This window comes from Monodelphis domestica, chromosome 5 (assembly GCF_027887165.1).
Source record: "Monodelphis domestica isolate mMonDom1 chromosome 5, mMonDom1.pri, whole genome shotgun sequence".
Lineage (NCBI taxonomy): Eukaryota > Metazoa > Chordata > Mammalia > Didelphimorphia > Didelphidae > Monodelphis > Monodelphis domestica.
The window spans coordinates 37,480,399-37,492,333 of record NC_077231.1 but is presented as its reverse complement, the minus strand read 5'-3'; the positions used below and the strand labels follow the sequence as shown (position 1 = coordinate 37,492,333).

At 38.9% G+C, this 11,935-nt stretch overlaps 1 pseudogene; it reads left to right on the top strand.

Moving 5' to 3' along the window:
• The first annotated feature begins 6,587 nt into the window (after nt 1–6,587).
• Nucleotides 6,588–7,098, top strand: LOC107650458 (ras-related protein Rab-5A-like; annotated as a pseudogene).
• Nucleotides 7,099–11,935: the final 4,837 nt, after the last annotated feature.

Below are 11,935 nucleotides of genomic sequence, written 5' to 3'. Positions count from 1 at the left end.
CTACCTAAAATAATAGACAGCTACCACTCACTCACTCCTTAAATCAATTTTCTATAGCAGCCCAAACTGTCAGTAGCCAACTGACAGCAGATCCTTGTTTATGAGATAGACCTCCTGCTCTCTAGAGATCCCAGAGGCAAAAACCCCTTTAAAGGCTAAAGGCAAAAGCCCTCTCAGTAAGCTCAGGCCGACCTTTATATTCCAGCAACTAAACACCAACCCACAATACCAGCAACCAACCACCAGTGACCAACTCACGCCCTGAAGCCAACTTCCCCACAACTGCCAGCCCTAACTATCAGCAACTGACCAACCAACTGTAAGCAACTGACTCTCCTAACTCTCAGCAACTAACAGTCTGCAACTGACCCTCACTCAGCAGGGGGCTCCCAGTTCCTACTTCCTTTCATTGTAGGCTGGTTAATCCTTATACATCTCTATGGTAAAAGGACCTCCAGGTCCCCCATTAAATTAAAGAATTCCTTTTTTACACCACCAAGCCAGGAAGAGCCACCTAAGGTAGTATCAATCAACAAAAACAAGTTCCTACTATATACTAGGTACTCAAATGCTAAAGAATGAAACAATCCTTTAAAAGAAATTACTATTCTATTGAGGAGACAATATGTTCATATATGTGTATATTAAGAACAGGAACAAAATGAACTCAAGAGGGCAAAACACAAGATAAGTTAGGGAGGACAGACACTAGAAGGCTTAAAAGTATAACCTACTCTCTTCTTTTTTGGTAGCCTTCTCTCAGCTTCTTTTTCAACTGGGTAATATGTTGATTGTAAGTAATTACATTTTCTACATCTTAAGTTCTAAAACACATGTTCATGGGTTGGTGTGATTCTTGCCTAAACATGAACAAATATGGTGGAAAGCTATGGTGTCATTTCTTTTTTTTTTTAAACCCTTACCTTCAGTCTTGGAGTCAATACTGTGTATTGGCTCCAAGGCAGAAGAGTGGTAAGGGCTAGGCAATGGGGGTCAAGTGACTTGCCCAGGGTCACACAGCTGGGAAGTGGCTGAGGTCAGATTTGAACCTAGGACCTCCCATCTCTAGGGCTAGCTCTCAATCCACTGAGCTACCCAGCTGCCCCCTATGGTGTCATTTCTTTTTTTTTTTAAACCCTTACCTTCAGTCTTGGAGTCAATACTGTGTATTGGCTCCAAGGCAGAAGAGTGGTAAGGGCTAGGCAATGGGGGTCAAGTGACTTGCCCAGGGTCACACAGCTGGGAAGTGGCTGAGGTCATATTTGAACCTAGGACCTCCCATCTCTAGGGCTAGCTCTCAATCCACTGAGCTACCCAGCTGCCCCCTATGGTGTCATTTCTGATGAAATATATAATAGAAATATTATATTCATTCCAGACCAATTCCACCTCCCCTAGTTACACAAAAGACAATCATTATACTAAATGGATATATTGGGCGAGAGACCAGGGTAGATGATAGCATACACAATGGTAAATGGGCTCTTGATTCAGGAATGAATCAACCAGAGAGAATGATATCATGGGCTCCAGTGGTCCAAGCACTTCTGACACTTCTAACTAAATTTCATAAACACGTCAGTACCTTAAGCAAGGATGACTCTCCTGGTGCCCCTGGTACAAAACAAATATGAACAGAAATAGGTTAAATAGACAAGCCACCATGTCGAGCATCATTCATAAGGGTACTTTGATTACAACATGCCTAAGTAACATGTACATGCTCAAGAGTACATGCCTTGTATAAAGCAGATTGAATTGCTTGTCAGCTCTAGGAGTGGGGAGGGAAGAAGGGACGGATCATATAATTTTGGAAACCTTATGTGGAAATTTATTATTAAAATTAAAATTAAGAGTACCTGCATATCCACAGAATACAGTAATTTATCACCAGCAACAAAACAAAGCACAGCTAATTAAAAAGCAAAGCTAACCAGCTATACAATTCATACTGTTCATAGGTTTCTAACAAACATATAGAGCAGCTAGGTGGCACCATGGATAGAGTGCCAGGCCTGGAGTCAAGACTCATCTTCCTTAGTTCAAATCCGACCTCAGACACTTCCTAGCTATGTGATTGGGAGTAAGTCATTTACCTCCAATTTCCCAGCCCTTCCTGTTCTGTCTTAGAACCAATGCACAGTATTGATTCTAAAATGGAAGCTAAGGTGTTGGGTTTTTTTTTAAATCATCCTTTTATAAAATGATCTGTCATTCAAAAGAGCAAGTCCAAAGCAGGAACCATTCAAATTTAAGATGCTAGGGGGAAAAAAAGTTAAAAGCCATCTGCTTAGAACAATGGATCTTTTTAGGGGGAAAGCCTGGGGCCCATTCAGACTGAAATTGCTACCAGGTTTTCAGAAAAAGACTCTAGAGAAACCTGAGATACAGTCCAGTGGCATGACAGAAAATCACCACAAAATCCCAAGGCTAAAAAATATAGGTCGATATTTTTTCTATTACCAAGAGAAGCAACCAGAGAAAAGGGAAGAAAAAGAATTCATATCTAGGAGGCTAGTCCCCATATCTACTCATTTCACTTCAAAGAGGCTTGGGGTAGCTTATATTGCAGAGCTATGATTAGAGAAATAAGATCTAGAATCTGGAGGATCCCATTCCATGTTTCCAAGGGAAATCGCGATTTCTGCTTTTGAGCAGAGCAAGTAGAAGGCCACAGTTGGGAGCTTGCTCCTTTTTTCTTCTGTCTCCCGGACCAGTATTGGACCAATATTATACCCACATGTTCTACATCATATGTTTTGCAGTCTAGATGTACGACGATCTTTTGGGGTTCAGAATAAAAACCACTTTCCCTGGTTCCTCTGGGTAGAAAGTACTCCTGTCCCAGACTGAAAAAGTAACAGTTAGATTACTCAGGACAGTTTCTATCTCTCCCATCAAATGCTTGGTCCATGAAAGATAATCTTGGATAACAGCAACCACATTATTCAAACAGGGATTTTAAAAAATTAGGGAGATTATATGGATTATGATATAAATGAGTTAAAATCTCAGCCCCGTCAAGGAAAGATTTCACCAGAGAAGTTCCATCTTGATCTCTAAAAGTGGAGATACAGAGAATAAAGGGACATATTGGGATGCTGGCTTTCCCCAGGGAATCCCATTAGCCATCCAAAGTTCATACTCTCCAGGAGAGATCTCTGGTCTCTTAACTACTTTACTTCTCTGCTTCTTTTTCTAAATAAAGTCTCTCTTCCAATCAGCTTCATATCTCTCTCACATTCAGGAAATGGCCCAAACCTGACTGGGATTTCACAAGGGTTACATAAAATCAGCCCCTCCAGTTACTAACGGTCTTGCATGACAGTAAATTTTTTTGTAATATTTTATTTGATTATTTCCAAGCATTATTTGTTAAAGACAAAGATCATTTTCTTTTCCTCCCCCCCAACCCCCTCATAGCCGATGTGTGATTCCCCTAGGTATCACATGTGTTCTTGATTCGAACCCATTGCCATGTTGTTAATATTTGCATTAGAGTGTTCATTTAGAGTCTCTCCTCTGTCATGTCCCCTCAACCGCTGTAGTCAGGCAGTTGCTTTTCCTCGGTGTTTCTACTCCCACAGTTTGTTGGCATGACAGTAATTTAAAGATAGATTTGGAATGACCTATTCTTTGTCTCTGGGAGACTGGAATTCTATCTTTGTGGAGGGTAGGAGGAGGACCATGGCTCTTATTCCTTCAGTCTCCTATCTTCCAAAGAGGTGTTGGGCAAGAGTTAGATTTATTACATGTAAAATATTTACAGTGTAGGTGTTATAATTTTCTTTTGGAGTGATCATAAGAGAGGTTCCTTCTTTGGTTGCTCCAAGGGATGGAGGAAATAATCCTATAGGAATCCTGAAATATAACAGCTTAATTTCCAATTATTTGGCTTCCCAACCACAAAATACTCATTACACAAAAGATAATCAGGGATCTCAAAGGGAAGCAGTAAAATAGTAATTGGCAAATTTATACAAATAAGGTTAGGTGAAAAAACACCCAAGTGTCAGGGGGCTCTCTGCTACAGGAACAAGCTGAAACCTCAGCTAAGGGGAGAACAATCTCATCCATTCTTAGCAGTTTCTGGGGTATAGGTACTAGGAATTAAGGGACATGTTGGGGTACAAGATCCTTTCTGTACACCTGTGTCTCTAGGACCTCCCTTCAGTATTAAAAGTCCAAGCCTTTGGACACATGTGGTGTTGGCTATGGGGAGGGTAAAGGGAGGGGAGGGAAAGAACATGTAAACAAGCAAAAATATTCTGAACTGATTAAATAAAAATTTCAAAAATAAAAAAAATAAAAGCACAAGCCTTTGCCTCTTTTTTCATCCTGTCTCTTCTCTATATCTCACATAAGTCTTTCAGCCAATTGGTACCCAGTGTGATAGAGACATGAGAGAGAGATTTTGCAGGACTTGTGGACCAAGATGCAAAGCTGGAGATCTAGTTCTAGATGTCTGTCAAGAGAAGATTCCAATGGAATGTCCCCAGTTGTTGGCAGTTTGAGCAGACAGGGGGGAGGGGCTTTTGGCCTTTTCTCTGACTGGGAGACACACTTTCTTTCCCTGGAGGTTTGAAGCTGGCTGAGAGACTTTTGTGAGACTGATTTGGCTTTTGAACTTTGTCTCTGGCTCTAAGCAGTGGAAGCTGTTCAGGGGAGAAGCTTTTGAGTTGGTGGTCTATAAGAGAGTTGAGCTGGCCAGGAGAAAAGGAGAGACTTTGAACTTTGTTTCTTTCTGGGGTTAAGCTGAGAGATCTGGCTGATTTGTGAAAAAGAAGAAAGAAGATTTTGAACTGCTGTTATCCTCTATCTTCCTAACTGTCTAAGAGTCACACTTGTGACTCCCCAAACCCTCAATTTATTTCATTTAGATTAGGGAAATTCCTCATCCTTCTTACCTCAGTTTCCCATGCTGTTATCCCAATAAACCCCTTGATTGGGAAAGCAACTAGAGTATCATTATAGTTCAACTCAGGAGGGAAGGAGCCAAAGGCTGCAAGAAGATCTGGGAGGTGAGGGAGGCAAAAGGGAGAGGTTGGTTAAGGGAGGGAGTGAGGGAGGAAGGGGATTAGGAAATAGATCGATCCATCAGTCATCAGTAGGGATCAATAGGCAAACCCCAGAGTAAACCCCAGGGCAGTCCCTTATAAGCAGTTCTCAGTGTACCAGCATCTCTGTGTGTGTGGCATTCCTCAGCATTTCTGTTCTACCTCCATTACCAATAAGCAGGTTTAGGTCCCTGTAGCAGCCTCTCTAGTTACAGCCAGCTAGAGAACAACAGTCATTGCTGCAGAAACAGGTTCCCCTCAGTTTACCTCTCTAGTTCAACAAGTAATAGTTTCAGTCAGCTTACCTCTTTATTACACCAGTCTCATAGGATTGTCTTTTAGACAATTCCAGTTGGGCAATGTTGAAACATATATAATAAATTTAACACAGTAACTTCAATGTTGTTGTTATTTGTATCTTTCTGGATTTCTTTTAACTCATTCCAATGTATTTCATAAATACTTCATTAATGTAATTTCCCCCCCCATCTTTTTTTTTGGGTGTGATCACTAAAACTCTCCCTCCAAAAACCTGTAACTTCTCCTCTCCTCAAAATAAAATAAGAAAACTTGTAACATATGAGAAGAGTCAAGCAAAAGAGATGTAACCATTGAAACACTTTGCCAGAAAATGTCTGTCTCATTTTAAACATCAAGACTGTCCAGTGGTGGGAAATAGGATTCATCATGGTCTTCTGGAGTTTTTGCCTCATTAATTGCATTGATTAGAATTATTAAGTCTTCCACAGTTGTTTTCCTTTATAGCTGTAGTTATTATATATGTATATATATATATATATATATATATTTCTTATTCTACTTATGTCACTCTATATCAGTTCATCCAAGTCCTCTTGGGTATCTCTGAATCCAATCCTTTCATCATTTCTTACTATGTAATAATATTTTACCATATTCAAATTCTATCATTTGTCCAGTTATTCCCCAACTGATGGGCATCCCTTTGGTTTCCAATTCCTTGCTCCAAAACTTTAATAATTTTCTTTGATCTCTTTAGGGTATAAGCATACCAGTGGCATCAAAGTCAAAGGTCATGAACAACTTACTGTCCTTTGGGCGACAGTTCCAAATTGCTTTCCCGAATGGATGGACCAATTCACACCTCTCAGTAATGTACAGTGTACTTGCCTTTCCACAGACCCTCCAATAATTGTCATTTTCCTTTGTCATCTTTGTAAGTCTTATGGAGGTGATGTAGAACACCAGAGTCATTTCTATTTGCATTTTTCTTATTTTAAAATACATTTATTTATATATTTGCTCCCGTCTCCTTCTACTTGCCAATCTTAGGAAACTATCTCATAAGCAGCGCGAGCCTCACACGGGCCAATCTGAGTGAGGGGAGTAGCATGAGGAGGTGCAGGCAGGCCACCGACTAGACCCCAGCCCCGGGCTTTGTCCTTGAGGAGATGCTAGTCCCCCCACACCAAATTATTGCCAATAGAAAGAAAAATATTGACACTTGCATCGTTCAGAACCTGAAATTAGGGAATTTATTCTCATTTGGACATGGCCGATTGAGAAGCAACAAGACCCAGTGGGTCAAATACTGGGAATAAAATTTACCAGTTCAAGCTAGTACTTCTGGGCAAACCCACTGTTGGAAAACCAAGTCTTGTGCTTCAATTTGTGAAGGGCCAATTTCATGAATTTCAAGAGGGTACCTCCGTTGGGGCAAGAATGATATCATAGCTTAGCACCAATGTACTGGAGAGGAGCACAAGCAGCAATAGTAGTGTATGAAATCACTTTGCAAGAGCAAAAATAAAAAAAGACTGATCTAGCAAGGAAAAGAGCTGGGGATTTCCAGGAAGCAACGTCTTACGCAGATGGCAACAGTTTATTATTCATGGAGACTTCAGCTAAAACATCAGTAAATGTAAATGAAATATTCATGGCAATAGCCAAAAAGTTGCCAAAGAATGAACTACAGAATCCAGGAGCCAATTCTGCCAGAAGAAGAGGTATAGACCTTACTGATCCTATACAACCAACCAGGAGTCAGTGCTATAATAACTAAACCTCCAATTCCAACTGTGTGGAATGTTCTTCTGCTTCCTAATTATTAATAACAGTGGAATTGGAGCATTTAACCTGGCCCAGTACAACTTCCAAAAAGAGGAAACTTGCACTATAGTCACATTTCTAATACAGAATTATTTTATGTGTTTTGAACTTAATTTTTAATAGCATGCATGTGTTAATGTTTCAGCAATAGAAGGGACAAATGGACACTCTTAATATTTGCTTCATTGGAAGGTTGGGGTGGGGGAATCAGTTCTTACAATTAGAAATATAGAACAATTATTGTAAGGACCCACAATTAGCCAGCCAGCTGGTTCCCTTAAATTCCCATGTTGATGCAGATAATCTAGGACACAGGACTGGGACTCCTTAAATTGATCTTTTTTTTTCCTTGAATAAATTGTTTCGAGAAGTAGGTCCTAAAGATTCTTCTGCTTTATCTGCAATATTCACAAAACTGATCATTTCTGCTGGTATCTATTTTAAGTGTACATTCCACATTTTAATAATTTAACCATTAACAAAAAAGAGAAAGAAAAAGCCCAGAAAACTCTAAGCCAGCCATGTCTTCAGAGACAATAATGGACTTTAGTTGGTATACGGTATCTAAATTATAGCCTATCTTGTTTTTAAATGGTGATAAAAATCAAGTTTATCTCCATTTTCTCTTATAAAGACAACCCTAATAAATGCAACTTGTCAAAGAGAAGTGTTTTCCTTCCAGCATAAGAACTCTTCAACTAAGATGAAACAAACCAAGTATCTGTGATTTCTCTATACATGGGGTGGTTCTGTTTTATTTTGTGATGGGGCTTTTTGCTCCCTTTGGACATAATCTAGTCAATGCACTAACAATTATGTACATTCAACTTGATTATTTTAAACTTGGATCTTCAAATGTACTGTAAATAGAGTACTGCATTGTAGTCTCCATTTATGTTTAATGTGTTCTATAATATTTAAGAGTTGCTTAAAAGTATGCAAAATGTACAGTTAATATAACAGCTAGTTAATTCCTCTTCATCCCCTTCCCCCTTGTATTTGAGGGGGATTCAGTTATTCCTCCATGGCTAGAAAAGTAATAAAATGAAGCTTCTGGAGTACTGCTGTCCATAAATAATGAACTTTGTAGGGGGCAGCTGGGTAGCTCAGTGGATTGAGAGCCAGGTCTAGAGATGGGAGGTCCTGAATTCAAATCTGGCCTCAGACACTTCCCAGCAGTGTGACCCTGGGTAAGTCACTTAACCCCCATTGCCTAGCCTTTACCACTCTTCTGCCTTGGAGTCAATTGACTCCAAGAGGGAAGGTAAGAGTTAAAAAAAAAAAAAGAACTTGGTGTAGCTTTGTTTTCTAAAGTTCATTTTACTTTGATCTGTTCCATGTATTGCACTAATTCTTTTAATTATTTTCATTATATGAAATCTACCAAGTGTGTCGGAGAAAAATTTAATCTATTTAAATGTTGAACTGCTAGCAAAAACTTGCTTGTGCAGGTTGTAAATTTGCAGTAATTGGGGCTTAGCAAGGAAAATAAGAGTTCACCAGGGATTAGTTTTCTATTGAGGTGCTCAGGTTTTAATAAAGTGGTATAAAACAAACAAACAAAAAAGAACGAAAGAAAGCTATCTCATTTAACAAAGAATAATTAACAAAGGAAAAAAGAGAAAAAACAATCAGCAAAATTGGTCAATACATTAAAAAAATCTGGAAATATATACAATGTTCCATATCTGTGATTTTCCCACTTCTTCAAAGGAGTGGGGAGAAAGTGACTTTTCTTCTTTGAAGCCATGTTTATTTTCTTTCAGTCGTTTTATAAGGTCTGTTCTTTCCATTTAAATTGTTGTGTATATATGATTTCCGTGGCTGTGTTTATGCTCACTTGGATCAGTTCATGTAAGTCTTTGTGTGCTTCTCTTTATTAATAATATTCATTCTTTTTATAGCACAGTAAGATTCTAGTTATGTTAATATCCTACAATGTGTTTAGTCATTCCCAACCAATGGGAATTCCATTTTGTTTCTAGTGTTCTGCACAGAAGGTGCTGCTAAGGATTTTTTGTATCCATGGATCATTTCCCTATTTTCTAATTCTCCCTGGGGCTTAATGACCGTTAGGGGATCTCCAAATTATTTTCCAGGATAATCAAAAGAATTCACAGCTCTCCCTACACTGCATCGGTGTGCTTGTCCTCAAGTCCCTCCAACCAAGATCATTTCCCTTCTTTGGCATCTTTGCCAGTCTTACCAGTATGAGGTAGAACTCAGAGTTATTTACATTTTTATTAATGGTTTGGAACATTTTTCATATGATAATTTGCTTTTCTTCATTTGAAAACTGCAAGTTCATGGGGAACAGCTCTTGTTCTTCTATATATTCAACCCTCCATCTTTCAGATATCGGTCTTTCGTCAGCAAAACTTGCTGCAAATGTCTTTGTCCCAGCTCACTGTTTCCTTTCTAATTCTAACTGCAAATAGTTTCAAGGTTATGGAATTGAAACTATCCATTTCATATGTAATAAAATCCCTTATTTGGAGAAGGAATATCATAAAGGTAGACCTGAGTCAGGCTAGTATCCTATTAATTTAGATCTGATGGTGCCATGAATAAATCATTCAAAAGTTAACAAAAGGAAGTTTTACTTCATTATAGCATACAAAAAATATCCAACAAGGACACTGCAATCCTTACGGAGGGTAGATAGGACCTCTCTTGTCTCCATATGGCAACCAAGCCTGGCCACTAAGGCAGGGGGTGGAGAGGACTTGGGGCATACCCTAAGTCTGAAGCTACTAGGAAGCTGAGCTAAGGAAAGTGTAACTTGAGTTTGGGTCAATAAAGGCTAAGGAACAGCTTTGTTACCTTTTCAGGAAAAGTTGACCTAATCCATTTCAAGGAAAAATGAACATAAGGGAAGAGGAACTCTGGAAGCAAAATGGTTCCTAATGGTTTTCTTTATTCTATTTAATTTTTCATGAGTTCTCCTTTTATTTTTGATGTTGCAATTTGGTTTTCATCTCTTTTTAAAAATCAGGTTAGCTAATGTTTTATCTAGGGCAGCTAGTTGTTTGATCTTGGGCAAGCTATTTAACCCCTATTCAGCTAGGAGGCAGCTAGGTGGTTTTGTGGATGGACTACTGGGCCTGGAGTTGGGAAGAGCTGAGTTCAAATCCAGCCCTAGACACAGACTAGCTAGGTGACCTTGGGCAAGATACTTGGCTTCTGTTTGTCATAATCCCTTGGAGAAAGAAATGGCAAACCACTCTGATATCTTTGCCAAGAAAATTCCGTGGACAGTATGGAACACAGGGTCAGACATGACTGAACAAAAACAATAAATGTTTTATTTTATTCTTCTCCGCCCTCAAACCCATTCAGTAGTTTTTGTCTGGTTTTGTTCATATAACTTAAATATATACAATATATACAAAACTTATAAATTCATTCCTGATGGAAAGATAAAGGCTGAGTAGAGATTTTGAAAGGCTCACACAGAAGTTAGGTGAAAGCTAGCAAGTAATCAAATTTGAGTATATGGAAATGATGATGAAATTACTGCCCTCCAATGGAAAAAGAAGAGATGAACACCCCTTTAGAATTGCCATAATCTTCAAGGATCACAGAGGGAGTCAAGAGACACACAAATACATGGAGTGGAAGTGGTTTTGTTGTTTTAATAGTTGTGAAAGAAGGGAGAAAGGGTGGGCTTGCTCTTGCTTTCCTGTTGCAAATTCTCCCAGCATCCATCCACTAAGTTCCTCATCTATTATGTGGAACAGTAAATCTTTCCTCTTTCTACTTTTCTTCTCTAGTTTATTCCTTTTTCCCATGCCAGGACAAATATACTCTTGCTGGAATCCCCAACTCATCTTTAAAGGGCAAATAGGCTCAGTTAGAGCCAAAAGAAAACTAGATCAAATAAGACTCCAGACAACGACGACGAGACTCTCAAGAAAAGTGACTCCACACTTAGGGTTGATTGCTTGAGGTTTCTAGGCCAGCAGCCAAACTTTTCCCTGGGAATCTGGTTCAAAACTCTTACAATATAGCAAGCAGTCTAAGGCTGTTTAAATGCAACAAGAAGAGTATAAACAGTAATAAGCTAGGTACTAGGATTTTAGTCCTACAAAGTCCATAATTCTCATATTAGCCTCAATAGCAATACTTATACAATACTCAGTAACACAGCAAGCTCTAATTTGTAAATATTCAACAAATCTAAAAATCATATGAGAATAATTTCAAAAGGAAATTACTTTTAAGGAAAACACACACCAGAAAAAATGACTATATAATTACTGTGTTTAACAGAGAAATAAATTGCAATTTTTTCTTTATTAGATCCCCAAACTAGGATATCCAATAATAAAAGTCATTTTGGAATGTTCAGATCACAGTTAGCTGCAACTAATTAGTACCCAAACTTCAACTAACCAATTAGCATCAATTGATTTTTACAAAGGGATATTTAATTCAAACATATAGTAAGAACAGAAGAAACACAGATGTCTCTATTGATTGATGTTGAAGATACGCCGAGCAGGTAAGCACAGACCCCCCTTGAGGGACAAGTCTTTCCCCAGACCAAGGTTTCCTAGCAAGGGTCCGATAAGGACCGTTTAGGGTTGAATGGCTATCATTAGGTTCAACTCCCTCTATGTCCCCTGAAATGAGAGTCTTCTTATCTGACTGCAGTTATTTAAATAAAGATGAATTTAATAAGAAGTTTGGATTGGGAGGTATCAGGGAAGAGGGAAGAGGGGTTCCCTAAATTGGGTTTGAGCCTCTCTCAGCTTCTGAGCTGAGGCCAGGCCTCAGCAGGCTGGTGG